We start from the raw sequence: 6,400 nt of genomic DNA, 5'->3' as shown, positions 1-6,400 counted from the left end.
GAGCATGAACGGGGGAGGGGCAGAGAGAGAGGGAGACACAGAATCGGAAACAGGCTCCAGGCTCCGAGCCATCAGCCCAGAGCCTGACGCGGGGCTCGAACTCACGGACCGCGAGATCGTGACCTGGCTGAAGTCGGACGCTTAACCGACTGCGCCACCCAGGCGCCCCAAAAAAAACAAGAAACTATTTTAATTCAAGGTTTAATGAGTGCAGCAGAGAATAAAATTGGGGTTTGTACTGGTTTACTGACTTTGTAGAACAAATAAGGGGCAATTAGAAGGGAAGGGGGGGAAGCACAGAATATACTAAGAACAGAATTCTCTCAAAGATGTGTGAACGTTTGTGCTATGTTAAATTACAGAAACTAAAACAGTCCTGTCACCATTCAATGAGCTCCCTAGTTGTGTGATATCATAATCTGCATAGATGAGAAGATAAAATTAAATTGTAAATCCCACCTATTTGGAAGCAGAAGAATTTATACAGAATTCTTTCTTTTTAAAAAAAAAATTTTTTAACATTTATTTATTTTTGAGAGACAGAGAGGGATAGAGCGCAAGCCGGGAAGGGGGAAAGAGAGAGGGAGACACAGAATCCGAAGCAGTCTCCAGGTCTGTGAGCTGTCAGCACAAGAGCCCGATGTGGGGCTTTAACTTTTGAACCATGAGATCATGACCTGAGGCAAAGTCAGCTGTTTTACCAAGTAAACCACCCAGGCGCCCCAGTACAGAATTATTTCAAACGAAATGACATTTGCTTTGGGAAGTAAGAAAATTACAGATAATAGGAGATCTCTGCTCTACTTTGCTTCAAGCCTGAAATACTGACTTCCAACGCATCCCCCACCTTCCCCCCCCCTACTCTCACCCCCTCCAGCCTATCGGAAGAATCTACCTTGACAGTGACAGTGGGTGCCTCCATCATGCTGGGTCTGGAGAGAATTTGCCTAAGCCCCTGTCTTGGACAGACCTGATTCTTTTCTTTTCTCCTTGTGGCTTTCAGCAGACCAACAATTCACCTAACTGGGAAATCATTATTAATTATTTTTAATGTGATATGGGATTTTGGTTATTAGAAATACATATTGAAGTATTACAGATAACATGATACAATGCCTGGAATTCACTTCAAAATAATCAAGGGGTCAGGAAGAGGGTCACCAATCAACCCCCAGCCGAAAATTATTGACACTAGATATTGGGTACACGGAGATTCATTATACTTTCTACTTTTATATATATTTGAAGTTTTTCATAGCAAAAGGAAAAAGATTTTATTTTTTAAAAAATTTTTTTTTCAACGTTTATTTATTTTTGGGACAGAGAGAGACAGAGCATGAACGGGGGAGAGGCAGAGAGAGAGGGAGACACAGAATCGGAAACAGGCTCCAGGCTCTGAGCCATCAGCCCAGAGCCTGACGTGGGGCTCGAACTCACGGACCGCGAGATCGTGACCTGGCTGAAGTCGGACGCTTAACCGACTGCGCCACCCAGGCGCCCCGGAAAAAGATTTTAAAAGTTAAATCTATAAGAGGCCATCTTTATAAAACTTCGTTTGATAATCTGAATGCCATTTTAGTGTTGACAACAAGAATGAATAACTACGGGCACTGTGTTACATTCTTTCCATGCGTTATTCTAGTTAATCCTTATGACAAGCCTAGAAGGTCAGTATTATTATCCTGATATTACAGATGAAGAAAATGAGACATAAGTGCAAAGAACCTGACTAACTCTATAGCATATAGTGACAGAGCAAGGGGTGAAATCAGGTCTGGCTGACCTAAGGGACCTATTGTAAAATCACTATGTGTTGTTCTTCACTTATAATATTTATTCCATAAAGGGATAGAATGCTGTCAGTGAAAATTTGGACATGCAGCCCTTTGTTTATTCACTCAAATGAATGTTTACTGAGCCTATGCTGTATCCCAGGCACTGTGTGTGGTATGCAGTAATGACAAATGGGCTGAGCCAGTCCTGATGGGCCAGCATCATTTTCTTCAGCCAGGTCTTGGTAGTGAAGGGCCACATGTTCCTTATTCTTCTTCAGAAAAGTGTTTAGGGGCCCATGGGTGGGTCAGTTGTTTAAGCATCTGACTTTGGCTCAGGTCATGATCTTGCAGTTCGTGAGTGTGAGCCCTGTGAGTTCGAGCCCTGCGTCGGGCTCTGTGCTGATGGCTCAGAGCCTGGAGCCTGCTTTGTATTCTGTGTCTCCCTCTCTCTCTGCGCCTCCCCCACTTGTGCTCTGTCTCTCTCTCACTCAGAAATAAACATTACAAAATGAAAAGAAAAAAAAGAAAAAAAAAGTGTTTAAAAACTGGTGTCCTGGACTGCCTCAGTGGGGTATATCCAAGGGGTCAGATGGACAGGGTTTCTGCCCTAGGTTCTTTCCCTCTTCCTATGATTTGGTAAGCAGAAAGGCCTCTTTTTAAAGTTAATAAAGAATAGTAACTTGAAATCCACTCTTCTCCTCAGACCCACAGAGAACCATATATTTGTAGTACCAATAACTGGGAGCTATTTGTTCTTTCTCATGCTGGGCCCTCAATAACTCTGCTGAATAATGCCCATGACCTTTAAGCAGTTCTGAATTCTGGAAATAATTGGTATGAATTTCAAAATAGCTTATGGACTTAAATTCAGGAAAAAAAAAAAGGAACTCTATTGTTGAAATACATGCAATAAACACAATGACCAATCTGATCAAGTTTAACTTTGATTAATTTTTTGGACCATGAACACTAATACATTATTTAAATTTTCCATTCATAAGACTTAGGGCTTCCTTATGGTAACTTTTCCTACTCTTCACTCCTGTTGCTCTGAATAAAAGACACTATTGATTTTACTTTGTTCTTGACCAAGGTCTTTTACTGACCCTGAAAATCCTACTGGATATAACGTGCCATTATACCCATACACTAGCATGTGCTTGGACTTTGTTTCAACTCTGGAAAGATTTTCATGGTGGAACCAGATTCCAGCCAGTTGGCACCCCTCTGCTGCAGCCACTTGGGTCCCTGCCACCACCGTCTCTTGCCTGGGTTGTGGTCACAGCCTCCTGTCCATTCTCCCCACCTCTGCCCCTGTCCTCTGCAACAGGAGTGTTTCTCCAAAACACGAGACTTTGTTCAAAACCTTCTAATGTCTTCTCATCTCTGTCAGAATACAAGTCAAAAATCTTATAGTCACCTACCAGACTCTAGGTAATCTGGCCCTGTTATCTCTAAATACATCTCCTTTATCTCACCTCCTAACCCACAGTGCTCCAGCCCTGTGACCTTTTTGCTGACCTTTGTTTTTATATCAATACAAGTATTTATACTAGGAATTTACTCTGAAATGTATGCCGCAGGCTCCCTCTTTTGCTCTGAAGTGGGATATATTCTTTGTGTTCTTTTTCTTAACAATTCTGCAATATAGATTGTTTTAATTTTAATGATTTCCAGAGAAAAAGAAGATGCTGACTTATGCAATCACGTGCAATTTGGAAACCCCCCTTTTTTAAAAAGTTTATTTATTTATTTTGAGGGAGGGTGAGAGAGAGAGAGAGAGAGAGAGAGAACGCCCAAGCTGGGGGAGGGGCAGAAACAGAGCAGGACAGAGATCCAAAGCAGGCTCTGTGCTGACAGCAGGCAGCCTGATGCAGTGCTCGAACTCATGGACCATGAGATCATGACCTGAGCTGAGGTTGGATGCTTAACCGACTGAGCCACCCAGGGACCCCCAGAAATCCCCTCTTATTGCTTTGCTTTCTGGAAGTTGAACTGCAGAAAGCTGGATTAGTATTCATTATTATTCATGAACAAAGATAAAATATGGCCACACAACTGCTTAGGTGTAATATCCATTCAACAAGATGTACACTGAGCATCTAAACAAAATTTAAAAACCCTAATGAACCTCAGACTAACTAAAATACCTTTTGAATTTCAAAGTAATGACTTTGTCTTATTTTACTGTAGTGTTGTGAGGAACCACCATAAGCAACTTATTAGAGTGTATTTCCAGCTTCACCTAAGGCTATTTCTGGAGATGGCCTCTGGGTTATTAAAGTTAAAGCATGACTTATATTCAAAGACAGCTGGAAGGTGTAATTTTTTTTTTTTTTTTTTTTTTTTTTTTTTTTTACACCAGAAGCTAGAGACATCAGACCACAGTGGGAAAAGCTGCACTTTGAAGTTGAGTAAAGCTTGAGTTCGAATCCCTCCAAATAGATCTATCTCAACTTCATCCACTTGTGATGAGTTTCCCATCCTGGTACGCAAAGACCCGGAGGAAGTCATTTCTTATCCCTCCCCAAATGCCCAGACAAATCCTGAGCACAGACTCAATTCACTTAATTTCTGGGGTCTCTGAATTCTTTTCCTGAACCCATTTAAACATCCTACATTCAAAAGGTACAAACCTTGAGTTTTAAGGTAAATAAGTCCTGGGGACTTAATGTACAGCATAGTGACCAGAGTTAATGATGCTGTATTGTATATGTGAAAGCTGCTAAGAGAGTAGATCTTAAAAGTTTTCACAAGAAAAAATTTGTAACTATGTGTGGTGATGGATGTTCCCTAGACTTACTGTGGTGATTATTACACAATATGTACAAACAGCAAATCGTTCTGTTGTATACCTGAAACTGATAGGTCAATTGCATTTCAGTTTTTAAAAAACCCGTATTCCCCAAAGGAGGGCTCCACCTTAATATTGCGGAGGGTGCCCTAGCTTCTCCCCACCTCGTTTCCTTCCCTCAGCCACACACGACTCCAGCAGAGGTTCCTGGGCAAGGCTGCAGGGTCCAGGCTCCCGGGCCCCAGCCCCAGAGGGGCACTTTGCCCAGGCTCTGTGGCACCCCTGCACCCCACTGCCCTAGCTCCAAAGGGTCCCAGTCTTGCCATCACCCCATGTTTTAGGTGCATTCTGATTTCCTACTATATTGTATTCCCAAGATATACCTCTTTGGTTTCTAGTTCATCAAAAACCAACTTTACTGTGCCCCGGTTTCCTCACTTGGAAAAAATTGTGTAATACCTGCCCCACCAGCTAGTGGGGAGGGCTGATAAGAGAAATTGGCCAAACAGCTGCCTGTAGCAGAGGCAGGGTAAACAGTCCTCCCTGCAGGCTTGGTGAGTGGGGGACGGCTGCCACAACGTTCGCTGAACATTCAAGCAGGAGTCAAGCAGGAATCCTGCTGTGGAGAGCAGGGAGAGGGAGTCAGACTGGCTGCATGTGAGCCCTACCGGAGAACAATGGAGTTGACGGGAACAAACAGCTCTATAGGTGGCATAACACAGGCAGAATCATTACGCTTAAATGTCACTTCCTCAAGAGGCTGGATCTCAGCTAGGTCCCCTTGTCATGCTGTGGTTGCACCATGTGCTTTTCCTTCATTTTATTTGTCCGTTTGTTTGTGAGGAAGAATTTGAAGATTTAATTATGGTTTCCTTCCCGCACTTTGGCATCTGATCTTTATTGGGTGCTTGTGTACAGCCCTTGCGAGTACCGTGCGAATGGCTCTCTGAGCTGATTTCGTGCCTATGTTGTGCACCTGCACCTAGTAAAGCAGGGCAAAGAGAAGCCAAGGGACTTGCTCTAAATCACTTGGTGAGTGGCAAAATCGGGGTTCTAACTCAAGGGTCTGACTTGGGAGCCTTTGCTCTTCATTAACCACTCCCCCAACACGTATTTGAGCCTGGGGGCTACCGGTGCGTGCTTGGCTCTCGGTGGGTGAAAACACATCGACCAAAAGAAGACATTTCTTAGACCACATCCTCATTTGAAATTGATCCTTGTCTGAGATTTGAATTTAGAGCATCCTTCTCCAGCCATCGTTTCTAACTCAGGGTGGGCATCAGGGCCTCCTGTTGCTCAGGTCCCACACTTCACCCCTGCCCATTGTGTGTAACATGCCGTTCTTGGCCTCTCGCCAGCAGGTAGGGTTCCCTCTCCTTCCTGGAGCTTCTGGTCTGGTAATCTCGTGCTCATTACCCTTATTTTGAAAAGATGGCTTTGCATGGGGTAGCTACGTGACAAGATACAGGTTCTTCTTCCTCTCTGAGCCTGTTTCTTCACTCATGAAACATGGGTAATATGGGATCTTAGTAATGAGATAGCACATGTGAAACACTCAGCATCGTGCCTGACACGCAGTAAGGACTCAGTAAATGTCAGTTGTTGTTTGCTCCTCGGCTCCAAACGTCATGTGACAAGAGGCAGAGGCTGGTATGATACGGCTAAGATTTAAGGCAAGCTGAGGTTTGCCAGTAATCATGAGAGCTAGGAAGAGGCAAAGAAGGATCTTCCCCTAGAGCTTTCTGAAATAATCTCACCCTGCCTCTGAATAGTGAGAGTATAGACTTCATTTATACTTTGTTTGAGAGAGCACGAGCAGGGGGAAGGACAG

This window comes from Herpailurus yagouaroundi, unplaced genomic scaffold (genome assembly GCF_014898765.1).
Source record: "Herpailurus yagouaroundi ecotype Mexico unplaced genomic scaffold, PumYag 198, whole genome shotgun sequence".
Classification (NCBI taxonomy): Eukaryota; Metazoa; Chordata; class Mammalia; order Carnivora; family Felidae; genus Herpailurus; species Herpailurus yagouaroundi.
This window is presented reverse-complemented; position numbering follows the sequence as displayed.